Here is a 15,714-nt window from a genome sequence, read left to right as displayed (position 1 = left end):
ACCCCTAGCCTGGGAAACTCCATATGCTGTGGGTGAGGCCCTAAAAAACAAAACAAAAAAAAGGATTAAAAAATAAGATGTAATTGATGTCCTAGATTTGTATGGGACATGCTATCTCTATGATGACTTGTCTCTTTGCTTTCTTCCAAACATTTTCTCCCATACTCTAAAATGTTCCAAATAAACTTATCTTCACAAATTACCAAATAAAAAGGCTACTCCAAAAGTGGTACAGTTGTAACATCATCTTCTTAAAGTTTACTGAAGTGAACATCATTACCTCAAAGCAACTGAGTTTATGTTCTATTTTATTTTCCATAGACTTTCAGAGACAGACAGAAACACTGCTCGCCTGATATCAGACCACCATAGGGATACCTTATGCCACTCAGCCAGTAAGGACTGGCCTTGGAACCACAATTGGCCTTACTCCTACCAACTACTAAGTTTGCTCCTTCACTCACTCACCACACACACACAACCACACGTAATGGCTCAGCTTGGCTGGGAACTTATCAGCTTTGGGTCCATGCTTTGCATTTAATCTTTTAAAATCAATGCTTAAAACATTTTAATCTGATTTTAATCTGTCCTATTTCCATTGTTTAAAAACAACACTAACCAACATTCAATCTCAATGACTTGTATCAATTCACAAGATTAATCTTTCAAAATAACAGCCCAGCAAGTTATTTTATTAATGTAGATCCCAAGGAAGCAAATCTAGCCTCAAATAATCCTTCTTCTTAAAGAGATTGCTATAAGAGGGAGAAGACGACGACTTGCTGTAAAGAAAACCATACAAAAACGAAAATCAAAAAACCATTCATATAGCATTAAGCAGACATCCTCTTCAAAAAAGGCAGAACTCAACCAGCCAATCAGTGAAGAGCCTGCTACAAAATGTGGTTTGCAGTTTACTTGAAAATAAGTAGTAAACAGTTATTGCAAGAAGTAATTTCAAGCCAACAGTCCCCTCTTTTCAACAAAGGTTGAAAAACACTGTGCCTATAGATGTCAGAGGTGCCGGGAGCAGATGGGGGTATGAGACAAAAACAACAACCCACTCACACTCGGCCTCCCTTGAGGAGACTGCAGAGTCTTTGACCATGAAGGGGGCCTGCACTGACAGTTTCCACTTGCTTCAAACACTGGAGAGGGGAGTTCCCGTCGTGGCGCAGCGGAAACAAATCCGACTAGGAACCATGAGGCTATGGGTTCGATCCCTGGTCTTGCTCAGTGGGTTAAGTATGTGGCATTGCTATGAGCTGTGGTGTAGGTCACAGACGAGGCTCAGATCATGCTATGCCTCTGGTGTAGACTAGTGGCTACAGCTCTGATCTGACCCCTATCCTGGGAATCTCCATATGCTGTGGATGTGGCCCTAAAAAAACACACTGGAGCGGAATTTTTACATAGAAGTCCATGTCATTTGGAAATGGTGATGTTTAATTTGAATTTAAAACACAATGAAGCCAAGCAACGAAATCCTACTGTATAGCACAGGGAACTATATCTAATAACTTGTGATGGGACATGATGGAGAATAATGTGAAAAAAAGAATGCATATAAATGTATAACTGGGTATACTTGCTGTATAAATTCTGTCAATTTCTTGCTGTACAGCAGAAATCCACGATAATAAAAAAATTTTTTAATACATAAATAAAATACAATGAAGCCCAACTCAGTGAGTGTCAGGGTAGATCCCTTTCTGTCTTCAGGCTACCGGTGTTTTACTAGGAGGCATCACAAGTTAGGCGGGATGGGGGTTAATGTATAAAGTGTACAATTCATCAAACACCTAACACTCAGAAGTCATAGTATAAGGTAAAATTAATCATACTCTGTCAATTATAATAAATTTGATTATAATAATTTACTTTAAAGACCTACGATTATAATAATTTAAAGACCTATGGTATTTGAAGCTTGGAAGACTTAAAATGATAATACTACTCAAAGCAATCTACTAATTCAACACAATCCCCATTAAAATCCCAACAGCATCCTTTGCGGGGGATGGGGGGGAATCCTAAAATTCAAATGGAATTGACCCATCTTGAAAAGACTTCCACTTCCTGATTTCAAAACTTACTATAAAGCTACCATAATCCTAGCAGTGTGGTACTTGCATAAAACAACACTGCACAGAACAGAGAGCTCAGAAATAAACTCTTGCATATATAGTCAGATTTTTTTAAGGCTACACCTGTGGCATATGGACATAATGGAAGCTTCCAGGCTAGGGGTCAAATTGGAGCTGCAGCTGCTGGCCTATGTCACAGCCATAGCAGTGCCAGATCCGAGCTACATTAAAACCTACGCCACAGTTCATGACAATGCCAGATCCTTAACTCTCCAGATCGAATCCACATCCTCATGGATACTAGTTGGGATCACTACCACTGAGCCACAACAGCAACTCCGTCAGATGATTTTTTACAAGGATATTTAATTAATTAATTATTTATTTAGGCCGCCTGCAACCTGTGGAAATTCCCAGGCCAGGGATCAAACCGAAACCACAGCAATGAAAACTCCAGAATCCTTAATCACTAGGCTACCAGGGAACTCCAAGAGTAAGATCTTTAAAATGATGAAAGAAGCCCTATTCCCAATTTTTTAATATATATTTTTGGGTCTTTTTTCCTTTTTAGGGCGGTACCTGTGGCATATGGAAGCTCCCACGCTAGGGGTTGAATCAGAGCTGTAGCCGCTGGCCTACACCACAGCCACAGCAACGTGGGATCTGAGCTGCATCTGCGACCTACATAACAGCTCATGGCAAGGCCAGATCCTTAACCCACTCACTGAGCAAGGCCAGGGATCGAATCTGCGTCCTCATGGATACTAGTTGGGTTCGTTAACCACTGAGCCATAACAGGAACTCCGTCAGGTGATTTTTTTTACAAGGATATTTATTTATACACATTCGACCTGTGGAAGTTCCCGGGCCAGGGATCAAACTCAAACCACAGCAATGGAAACTCAGAATCCTTAACCTCTAGGCTACCAGGGAACTCTAAGAGTAAGATCTTTAAAATGACAAAAGAGGTTCTATTGCCAATTAATGTATCTTTCAAGAAAGACGCAGAAACAGATATTTGGTGAAAGAATATTTCACCAGTCAACCTTAAGAAATTCTAAAGTGTTTGGAAAACAAATAATTACCCCAAAAGTTGGTGAGCAATATAAGAGGCATGAGAGTAACAAAGAGAAGATGTAAATCTAAATCAGAGACTCTCAGTCTCACTGGAAATTTGAACCGCTGAAGGAGTTTCTAAGAAATGCTAATGCTCGACACCCTCCCTCAAGAGCTTGATGTAATTTGTCTGAATTGGAGTGAAGACAATCTGTGTTTTGTAAAAGTTCTCCCAGAAGATACCAGTGTGCCTCCAGAGTTGATAACTACTGATCTAAATTCATTTGACTATATAAAACATGGCTTTGGAGTTCCCATCGTGGTGCAGCAGAAATGAATCCAACTAGCAACCATGAGGTTCCGGGTTCCATCCCTGGCCTCCCTCAGTGTGTTGAGGATCTGGTATTGCCACGAGCTGTGGTGTAGGTTGCAGACACGGCTTGGATCTGGTGTTGCTGTGGTTGTGGTATAGGCCAGCAGCTGTAGCTCCAATTAGACCCCTAGCCTGGGAACCTCCATATGCCACCGGTGTGGCCCTAAAAAAAACACACATGGCTTGTATGAGGTCTTCTGGGGTTTAAACAAAATTAACATACACAACAACAATGGCAAAAATGTGGAGAGGGGGTTAAATATTCCATGTTTATTGGGCAGAAGAGGGTAAAGATACCAATTAATATAAAACACTGGTAAGTGAAAGATACTGAAAATGTCTAAAGGAACCACTAAAGGGAAAACAAAAGATTATATAAATATGTTCCACAGTAATAAGAGAGAAGTAAAATAATAACCACTTCCAAAGGAGTAAATAAGGGGATAAAAACAGCAACCTAATATCCACTGATACGTGAATGGATAAAAATATGGTGTACACACACACGGGAATATTATTCAGCCATAAAAAAGGATATCTTACCATTTGCAACATGGATAGACCTTGAGGGCATTATGTTAAGTGAAATAAGTCAGACAGAGAAAGACAAATACTGTATAATCTCACTTCTCTGTGGAATCTGAAAACACTGATTCATATCACTCATCGTTAGAGGTGGGTTGTAGGGTAGAGGGTGGGCAAAATGTGTGATGGCAGTCAAAAGGCACAAACTTCTAGTTAGAATTTAAGTAAGTCCTAGGGATGTAATGTACAGCATAGTGACTACAATTAATAATATTGTATTGTATATGTGAAAGTTGCTAAGAGAGTAAATCTTAAAAGTTATCACCTACACAAACGTGTAACTGTATGTGGTGATGGATATTGGCTAGAATTACTGTGGTGATCATTGCACATTATCTACAAACATCAAATCATTATGTTGTGTACCTGAAACTAACATAATGTTGTATGCCAATTATACCTCAACTTAAAAAGAGCAACACCGAACTGGTAGAACAAGCAAAAAGCACTAAATAAAAAGGTAGATGAAAACTCAAGTTACCTTAGCAAATACATTAAATGTAAATAGACTAAATATTCCAATTAAAAGACAAACACTGCCTACTAAATTAACAAAAGAAGAAACAGCCATAAACACAACTAAAACACAAAGATGTACTGATTAAACTATTGACTAAAAACAGAAATTTTACTAGACAAAACAAGGGAAACTACAGCTATGGGGGGTTCAATTCTTCAGTAGAGACAGCAATTTTAAATCTGTATGCACCTAATGACAGCCTCAAAATGAGCAAAGCAAAAATCATCAGTGGGACAAGGAGAAAAAAACTTTTCCAAATTCTAGTAGGAGACTTTTAACATACCTTTCTCAGTAAGAGAAAAAAGAAGACTTAAAATCATTAGGGATAAAGATCTGAACAACATGAAAACAGCATGATGAGGATACATATAAAACACTGGAAGTGACAACTACAGTATAATATTCTCTCCATGCAAGCAATGAAAATTTTTACCATAAACTGGGTCATAAAGCAAGTCTCAACAAATTAAAAAAAAAAAAAATGTGAAATAATAGAGACTAATCCTTTCACCACAATACAGTTTAACTTAGAAATCAACAGCAAAAAACAAAACAAAACAAACAAAAAACTCAGATAATCTCCCAAATTTTGGAGCAATATACTTCCAAATTACCCATGGGTTAAAAAATAAAATCATAATGGAAAATCCATTTTTTTTTACTTGAATAATAATGAAAATATGTATCAAAACTTGTATGTTGTGTTAAAGGGTACAAATTTCCAAATAGTAGGTAAGTTATGGAGATCTAGTGGCTCAGCATAATGATTAGTCAATTATACTGTATTATAAACTCCAAAGTTGCTAAAAGATTAGATCTTAATTGCTCAGCCAAAAAGAAAGGAGTTATGTTTGATAGAGATATCAGTAGCAATGCTACAGTAGCAAATACATCATAACATATAAATGTATCAAATCAACCCACTGTACACCTTAAACTTATACAATGTTATACTCAACTATATCGCATTTTTTAAAAATAATTAAATAGAAAGCTAAAAAAAAAAAAAAAAAACACTTGTGAAATGCAGCTAAAGCCCAGTTCAGAGGAAAATTTATAGCTTTAAATAAACACATTAGAAAAGGAAAAAACTGAATTAAGCAGTCATCTCAACCAACTAGAAAAAGAACAAATAAAACCTATGAAAAGACAAAGAAATAATAATGAACATAAAGTAATAAAATGGAAAATAAACATACAATTGAGAGGACAGACAAAACCCAAAATCAATTATTTAAAAACATTTGGCTGACTTAAAAAAAACACAAAACAGGGAGTTCCCGTCGTGGCGAAGTGGTTAACGAATCCGACTAGGAACCATAAGGTTGCGGGTTCGGTCCCTGCCCTTGCTCAGTGGGTTGACGATCCGGCGTTGCCGTGAGCTTTGGTGTAGGTTGCAGACGCGGCTCGGATCCCGCGTTGCTGTGGCTCTGGCGTAGGCCGGTGGCCACAGCTCTGATTCGACCCCTAGCCTGGGAACCTCCATATGCCAAGGGAGCGGCTCAAGAAATAGCAAAAAGACAAAAAAAAAAAAACCAAAAAAAAACAAAAAAAAAAAAACAAAACAAAGTCAGGAATGAAAAAAAGAGACATCATTGCAGTTTCTACTGACAGTACACATTATGAACAACTTCAATCATTCAAATAATATCAATTTAAAAAGTCAAATGAAATAACCAGAGAAACCTAACCAAACTCACACAAGAAGATATCAATAATCCTACAACTAGTAAATAAACTGAATCCATAATAAGAAACTTTACCACCAGAAAACTCCAGATAGATTAATTGGTAAGTTTTATACAAATATTAAATAAACATATGCCAACCTTAATGCCAGGGAATTAAAAAAAAGAGAGGTGATGTTCTGTCTCTCCTCAACTCCTTTTGAGGCCAGCAATTTTAAAGCCAAAATCTGATAAGTATGTTATAAAAGAAAAATTACAGGTCAAACAGACTTTTGAGCATTAAGGCAAACATTCTGAAGAAAAAATTTTAGCAAATCTAATCCAAAAAATAAGTAAATTGTTTTCTTTATTTCAGGAATGCAAAGTTGCTTACAAATTTAGAGTCAATTAATATATTTCACAGTATCAAAATTAAAGAGAAAAAAATCACGTGATTATCTAATAGTTGGAAAAAGAAATGTTTGGAAAAAATTCAACATTCATTCATGACAGGAATCTTTGAATAAAAAAGTTCTTCCCTTTTTTTTGGCCAAGCCCACGGTAGGTGGAAGTTCCTGGGCGAGGGATCAAACCCATGCCACAACAGGGACCCCAACCACTGCAGTGACAACACAGGATCCTTAACCTGCTCTGCCACAAGACAGCTTCCAAAGAGCTCTTCCTTAATCTGATAAAAGGTATGGTATCCACAAAAAAAAAAAAACAAGCAACTGGTATCATATGAATGATGAAATACAGTTCTGTATTGATTAGGAGTCAAATAAAGATACTAGCTATTACCACTTCTCGTGAACATTTCACTAGAGTCCTAGACAGTGCAATAAAGCAAGAAAAATAAAGAAGAGCTACAAGGATCAGAAAGAAAGAAAACTGTCACAATTCACAGAATATACTCTAAAATTTTCAAAATTATAAATCATTAGAATTAGTAAACAAGTTTAGCAAGATTGGAGAATACATAACCAACTTGAAAACATCAACTGCCATTTTTACAACCACAACAAAATGACAACTATAGTTTTAAGATGCCATTTATAAGATTAAAGACAATCAAATATCTACAAATAAATCTAACATAAGATGTACGAGCTCTCCATGCAAAAAGCTATAAAACACTGAGGGTAATTACAGAGGACCTAATAAAGGTATATGTCATGTTTTTGGATTGGAAGACTCAGTATTAGAAAAACGTCCATTTTCTCTACTGAACTACATACTCAGTGCAATCTGAATCTAAATTCCAACAAGTTGTTTTTGGTTAAATGAGGGAAATAGGTATCTTAAAGAAAAAGGTTAAATAGTCAAGACACTATTGAAGACAACCAAAGTAGAAGGGCTTGCTGTGGTAGTTATAAAGGCTTATTATATAAAGCACAGTCGGTAAGACAGTGTGGACTTGGTACAGGGATCAATGGATTAGAGGAGCCCAGAAATAGACTCACCCAGACAGAGGTATTAATTCACAACAAACGTGGCATGGGAGAACAGAAGGGAAAGGAGATCTTGACAATAAATGGTACAAGCTGGATGACCATAGAGAAAAGATAAAAATAAGAAGACCAACACCTCACTTCTAAACAACAATTGATTCAAGGTAGACTGTAGCTCCAAATGTGACCAGCAAAACAAAAGGCTCCTTAGACAACATAGGAGAATAACTATGTCCTCAGGGTGAGGAATACTTCTCACATGGGACACAAAAAGCATCTACCACAATTAAAAAATAAAAATAAAAAAAAAACCCTGATAAATTAGACATTAAAATTAGCTTCTTGGAGTTCCCTGGTGGCTCAATGGATCCAGGATCTGAGTTGTCACTCCTATGGCACAGGTACAATCCCTGGCCCAGAAACTTCCCCATGCCACGGACGTGGCCAAAAATAAAATTAAGAACTTTTAAAGATATCAATATCTTTACTGACTAAGAACTTCTAAAGATATAAGAAGAGAGTGAAAAGGCAAGTGGCAGAGAGGATAGTATTATTTCAAGAATCTCAAACTGGAAACATTCCAAATGTCCATCAACAGCAGAACAAATTGTGGCTTCTTCAGACACTGAATACTATACAGTCAGGGAAACAAGTGAGCCTCAGCTATGCTCTGATACAAAAGACCCTAAGAACACGTTCAGTGAGAATGAGAGGGCGGGATACTTAAGAATACATACTGAAGAATTCCATTTATATAAAGCTAGAAAACAGGAAAAAAAACAAAACAAAACTAAACTAAACTGCAGAGTTTAAGGATGAATGCTTGGGTGGTAAAACTATAAAGGAGAAAAGCCAAGATATAATCACTATAAAAGTCAGGGTAATGGTTACTGGGGGGAGAGGAATGATCTATTTCTTGACCTTGGCAGTGGTTACACAAGTATCTGTTCTGTGAAACTACAGGGAACTATAAATGCTTTTCCTTTGTGTGTTTAAATTTTAAAAAGCTCAAAAATACTTCAAGGGTTTAGGATGTGGGTGGGGAGGGCTGCAATGGTGCCTTGTAAGCTTGGCACCTTCATGAGCACCAGCTATCCTTACTTTCAGTTCAAACTTCTTAGCATTTTTACCTTTTAAAATCACCCTAATGTAACCAATTAGCACTCTGCACTGGTAAGTAAATTTTTATTACAACTCTAAGAGCCTGGGCAAGTTTCTCTGGAATCCAAAGAGATGAAAGAGGTCTTTCTCAGCATGAAAACATGAATGGGAATGCTGATTTCCCAATTCAAGTTATTTCCGGAAAGGAAGGTTAAATGACATGGGGGAAAGTTCAAGGGAGACCTTTCTATTACAATGTTTTATTTCTCTGTAATGTTTTCGTTCCTAACAACAACAACAAAAAAGACAAAGCAAATATGAGAAGTGTTAAAATTTAACAAAACTGCATGGTGGATATGAGTATCTTCTATGTATTTACTGTAGTACATTGGTAATATTCACAAATACGGTAATAAAAGATCCTACACTCTTTACTGGGTCATTTACTGGCTTACACTCTTACTGACTCATTTCTCCAGGTAAAAACTCTGCTTCAGCCTAGGCAAGTGATCTATTTAGCCTTCCAGAGCCAACATGGGAAAATCTGAAACTGCTTATGTTCTTCACGAATAACTTGAAAACCCATGTTTTCTTCTTCTCTAGGCTAAATACCTCCTTTATAAATCTTCACACACAGCTCCATTTCCAGCCATTCTGCTCTGGATGGCAATATCTCTCAAAAGGAAATGCCAAGATCCTAATAAACTGTGTGAGAGGTTCCTTCGATGTCTCAGTTTCACCAGCAAACTTTGAACTCGCAGATAATTTACGTAAGAACAAATTAGCTCTTTTTCTTTTCAGCCAGCCCAGCTATATAACCTCCCAAATGGAGAATGCCTTTGTAGCAGATATTAGGTTGTTATCCACCCAGCGTTCATAGCCCTCTTTTTTTTTTTTTTCTTTCTTTCTTTGGCTTTTTAGGGCCACACCCAAGACATATGGAGGTTCCCAGGCTAAGGGTCTAATCAGAGCTGCCACAGCCACACTAATGCAGGATCTGAGCCATATCTGCAACTTACACCACAGCTCACGGCAATGCTGGATCCTTAACCCTCTGAGCAAGGCCAGGGATCGAACCTGCATCCTCATGGATGCCAGTCAGATTCGTTAACCACCGAGCCACAACAGGACCTCCACAGCTCTCTTTTCTCACAGAACCCAAGCCTACCACAGCACTACCATGTTCCTGCCCATGTCTGGTTTGGCTGGAAGCACCTGGTATAATTCTGTCCAGTAAGACTTGAGGGGTCTTGTGCTGATGGGCTTTGAGAAAGCCCCACATCCCCCTGGATGTTATCTTATCAGAGCATGTGCTCTGAAACTGCAACCACTACTCTGCCACCAGAAGAGGAGTCAGGCATAGGAAAGCAAAGTAGAAAAGGCTGTGCTAAGTTGCTCAATTAACCCTTGCCACTGGTGCCCCATTCCGAATGATGACTGACTTTTTTCTGGCCTGCAATCTTTTTTTTTTTTTTTTTTTTTGCTTTTTAGGGCTGCACCCACAGCACATGGAGGTTCTCAAGCTAGGGGTCCAATCGAAGCCACAGGTGCCAGCCTATGCTATAGCCACATCAGATCCAAGCCACATCTGTGACCTACACCAACAGCTCATAGCAATGCCAGATCCTTAACCCACTGAGTGAGGCCAAGGATCGAACCTGCAACCTCACAGTTCCTAGTCAAATTCGTTTCTGCTGTGCCACGGTGGGAACTCTCGGAGCACAATCTTATTCCAGTCATATTGGTGACTATGCCAGCCTCCTCCTACTAGTCTATCAACTAGGCCAACGGTTGTAAACCTGGTGCCAGTAATCTTTCCTCTTTCAGGTAATCTGAAAGCTGATTTTGCTAAGACACCCCACAGATGGTCACCATTTCTTCTCTAAAAGTTCCTGTGTCAGAACACAAAGGTAAAAATAAGCTTGCTACTTAAAAAAAAAAAAAAAAAAGCATGTGTATTATATAAAAACGCATTAGATGCTTCTCAAAATCCATGGAAAATGTAAAAAGGCAATGTCTCCTGTAATTACAGCCTTCAAAGATAATCACTGTTAGCAGTTTGGCATATATTGATTCACAATCTAGTACGTCTATGAACTTCATTTCTTTTAAAGAAAATATTCTAATCAGGCTTCTTGGTAGTGGAGAAAATAGGCAGACAGGAGTAAAATGAAATCTGCAACCAAAAGAGAGACATTATGAAACACCCTGATGTAGATGAAAGAGTGACAGACTCAGGGGAGGACAGACAGACGATTCTTACACTGGCCCTGTGGCAGACCATCAACCCTAGGTCTCTCCTCACTCTCTTTTTGGGTGCAGGTAACAATCCCTACACTTCACCAGGCTTGGGAGGCTTATATAAGATAATGTATGCAACCTCACAGTTCCTAGTCAAATTCGTTTCTGCTGTGCTTTTTTGTTTGCTGGAGCTTGTTTTTCTCTACCTGCACCTAAGAATCACCTGGGGAGCCTGTGATGCTGCGAATCCCAGATGCCCTCAATGAGAAGCTCTGCGGGGTGGGGCATGGTGATCACAGGCAGGTGCATTTTGCAAAGGAAAGGGCACTACACGTATCTGCTTTTATTACTGCACTGTTTAGCATCACTAGTGGGATGAATAATGAATGGAAAATCATATTTTAAAAATACAGTTACGATTAAAAAGATTTCATTTAAAAAGTCTCCATGATACTTATGTAAGACAATTTCTCTCAGTGAGAAGTAGTTAATAGCTGTACTTGATACAAAGGACTGGAGCTCACTCCTATTTGAATGCGCCTCCATGGTTCACTTTCCATCTTAGGCCATAAATCAAGGTACACTATACTAAATTTAATTAAGAGCCAAGGTAATCTAGTTTATCTCGCTAAAAAAACAACTCATGAAAATTGGATTATGGTCGATTTCAAATTCTCCAATGGCCTCCCTCCACTAGACTCTACAATTACTGCACAAAAATTTTTCTCTACGTTTTAATCACACAGAAAACTATTTTCTTTCAGTAATCCATTTTAGGATAATTAAAAATAATAACTGTTAAGTAACAGCTTCAATATGCAGTATGTGTCACTTTAATAAGATGTATGTACCTGATAGCTCTAGAAGCATATATACCACTAAAATGTTTACAGTGAGGTTTCCCTGGATAACATGATTTTCAGATTATTTTTCACTTATTGTTTACATGCATGTTTATTTTTTTACAGTAAATATGCGCCACTATCTAATTTTTCTTCTGTTATTTTAAAAAGAAAACATGGTGACTGGGTCACCTTGCTGTACAGTAGAAAACTGACAGCTATAATGGGGAAAAAAAATCATTTAAAAAAAAGAAAATGTGAAATCCTGAGAATTCAGTAAAGAGTAAGTAATAATTAAAGAATCTTGAAAGGTTTTTAAGATTTGATTTTTCCAGAGTCAGAAAGATACCAGAAAAGTTAAAACTATGATTTTTATATTTGGGAAAAAATTAACCCTTCAGGTACTATTGCCAAGTATTCTAAAGCTCTTTAACTTAGAAAAGAAAAAAACATATCTTCAAATGCTATAAAGGTCATCACTAGTTCACCTGACAAAATGGAATACAGACAGTAGCCCTGACCAAAGTACTGCAACAAAGTCAAATTTCCTTAAGCTAATCACTGTACTGAGGTAATACAGGACAATATCCTTGGTTCTTAGGAAACACTGAGGTTTTCAGGGGCAGAGGGGCATGATGTATGCACCTTACTCTCAAAACAGTTCAGCAAAAAAATATATATTATAACAAAATGAATGAAGCAAATGCTGAATAGGGGGAATGTTAAATTGATGAATCTGGGTAAAGGGTATAAGAGTTGTTTGCACAACTTTTGCAATTTTTGTAAGCTTGAAATTTTTTCTAGAGAAAAAATTTAATTGAAAAAAGTAACAGGAAAAATATTCAAACTGTTCTTAAGATCATACTAGACCAACTTCAAGCAAGGCTTTACTGGGGGGAAAAATAGCACCATATTCAAAAATTGTGCTAATAAAAACACTCAGGCAGCACCAACCTAAAGTAAGAAATTAGCACTGTCCAGTAAAAATGTGAGTCATATGTTGTTTTTTCTAGTAGACACATTAAAATTAGAGCAGGTGAAATTAATTTTAATATATTTTACTTAGCCATGTAAAATATTATCATTTCAAAGTAGTCAATAAAAAATTATAAATGAGTTATTTCACAAATTTTTTCCATACTCAGTTTTCAAAATGTAGTGTGTATTTTACATCCACAGTACATTTCAATTCAGATGCTAAATTTTCACAGGAAATCTTTGCTCCGAATTAGGATTTCATAAAATGTAGTTTAACAAGTAGATTCACAAACCACGTTGTTTCAAACATAGTTAACAGTTTTCCAGTCACTGAATTGAGTATTTGGTTTGAAATGTAAATTAAAATTAAATTAAATGGAAAAATTCATTCCTCAATCACAATAGCCACACTTCAAATGGCTAGGCTCTGAGACAGCCCAGCTTTAGATGAAACAAACACCTCCAAAGGAGGACCTTGATCGCTAAAATTTAGCACATCGCATTTATCAAACGATTTTTCACATAGTTATGATAAGATAAAGACTGATGGTCCTCTCAGAAGCACTGATTATCTTTCCTGGTCATAATCAGACTCTACCACTGAGAAATACCTCTAGCACCACTGAGAAATAACAACACAAAGTTTCCTGACCCTCTGCCTCTGTTGGCACACTTTGGGTTTCCTGGACATTGGCTAGCAAAGAGCCCACTTACTTTAAAATATGATAGAATGAAGTTCTGGCTCTCAGAAGCCTCAATGTCTACCATACAGAGTGCAGAATTTCCGCACAAATACTATCTGAGAAACCCAAATGGGAGCAAGGCCCACAAAAGAACTTGTCTCGGATTGAACAGAGGAAGTGACCCTGAGTACCGAGATTTTTTTTTTTTTCCTTTTTAAACAGGTGTAAGAGATTAATTCAGTCAACACCAAGCAACACTTAAGATTTGCCAATCAATAATTCTGTGCCAAGCAATTTGATCAGGGATTTGGCTAGAATCCCTTGGGCTAATCTCAATAAGGACCAGCCCAAAGAGAATCCTGATTTAGGTCATTCTCATCTAAATCAAGGCAGCAGTCATTTGCCTGAAAGCAAAGAAGCCACATCAAATTATAGACATATGAGGGAAGTTCTGCCTGCTGGACAAAAGGAAAAACCACGTGAAAGATAATTTAGCAAGTGTGGGCAAAAAAACAGTTCCAAAGAAGAGAAGTTTCATAAAACAGCATGAAAAAAACCATTTTAGAGAAATGTCTAATTCCTACTTTCTGCCTAGCCAGACTTTTCAACTGAACAATGACATGGGTAATAACCAAATTTAATACACAACACCTATTCTGATACTGTTAATTTCTCTTTATCTGCGGGCACACAAGTGTTAATATTCTGCTTAAACCGGAGAGGAAGATGTCCTTTGAAACTGAAGAAGCCTTTATAGTGAATTCACTAGCACCTGAAGTTACTCATACCACCCCCACCCCACCCCCACCCCGGGAAGTGAGGCAAAAAAGTGAACAATCGTTTCTGACACCCTGACTTGAGAGTTAAATTCTATGTTCCGTACACAATCCTTTTTCCTCCCCCTCCCATCCACTGATCTAGCTCACTTCCCTGCAACACTATATAGGGAATCAGATATAAATATAAGAATTGCGTGGAAAACACAAAAAATCCTAATCTAAAAGCATGCCTATATGAACCGTAATTCTACTCAAAACTGAACTTTTTTTCTCCCCTAAAGAATCAAAGCTTTGATGCATACAAACGTTTTAAGCCGTTCCATGGAGGTTTGTTCTTGATTAGATTTATTCTGATGGTGCAAATATTTAAACACGCTGCTGAAGAATATATTCTAACTTGGGGTTTTTATAAGTCAAAGTTTTTACTGTCAGTCAATGCCCAGGTAATCAAATCCAGTCTCACTTCCCTGTGCAATTAGCCAAATACGCAGAAATCCACTGCAATTTTTAAAAGAGTGAAGAGGGGAAATGAACTACACCAGAAACGCATTCCAGTCCGACAGTTCACGCACTATTTGGAGAAGGCAAGTAAAAATAAAGCCCCACGTCTCCCTCAGGAACAGAAAGGCTTCTATGAAGCGGCAATGTCCAGGCCACGCCGCAGACCCACGCACCCCAGCGAGTCACCCTGGAACCCAGACACTTAAGCACCTTGCGACACAAAGATGTCTACGGGATTATCAGTTGCAGAAAAACTACTTATACTAAAAAAGTAAGATTAAACCAAAGACTTTTTACAACGTAAAACGAGAACCGTCCCTACTCGCCGAAACCCACCACATAAGGGAGCAACACCAACAGCAAGGGGGGGGTGGGGGTCCCCTTGTTTATTAGATGCAGGCAAACAGCTATATTTAACAATTTCTCCCGAAGGCCCGATGCCAGGGCGGAGGATCTGGGTAGAGGGGCATACAGAAGCAGAGGGCACACCCGCTGCGGGGGACAGTAGCCTGCTTCGGTGCAGTCCGAGAGGCGCTCGCCTGGGCACAGCCGCACTTCCCAGGCGCCCGCATCTCCGCCGCTCGGCCCACCTCGCCAACAAAGGCCGCATCCACCGCTTCCCGGTGGGAAACCCCAAGACCGCGCGGGGAGCGCACTGCCTGCTCCAGCCCGGGTTGGGGTCTGCGCGGCCGCGCCCGGAGCGAGTCCAGCCGCACTGGGTCCGGGGCTGCGGGCCACCGCGGGGCGCACGGCAGAGGCTCGCGTGATCCCGGGGGAGGGCGGGTGAGGGATCTAAGCCGCGCGGGGTCCCAAGAGGATGGGGCAGCGCTGCAGGAGGGATGGGGGC

At 38.6% G+C, this 15,714-nt stretch overlaps 1 protein-coding gene across 4 annotated transcripts in view; it reads right to left on the bottom strand.

Moving 5' to 3' along the window:
* Nucleotides 1-15,714, bottom strand: part of APLP2 (amyloid beta precursor like protein 2) — a 73,069-nt gene that overhangs the window by 56,864 nt on the left and 491 nt on the right. The window lies entirely within an intron of this gene.

Source organism: Sus scrofa, chromosome 9, assembly GCF_000003025.6.
Source record: "Sus scrofa isolate TJ Tabasco breed Duroc chromosome 9, Sscrofa11.1, whole genome shotgun sequence".
NCBI classification, from domain to species: Eukaryota; Metazoa; Chordata; class Mammalia; order Artiodactyla; family Suidae; genus Sus; species Sus scrofa.
Note: the sequence above shows the minus strand (reverse complement) of the source record. Positions and strands in the feature narration are given on the sequence as shown.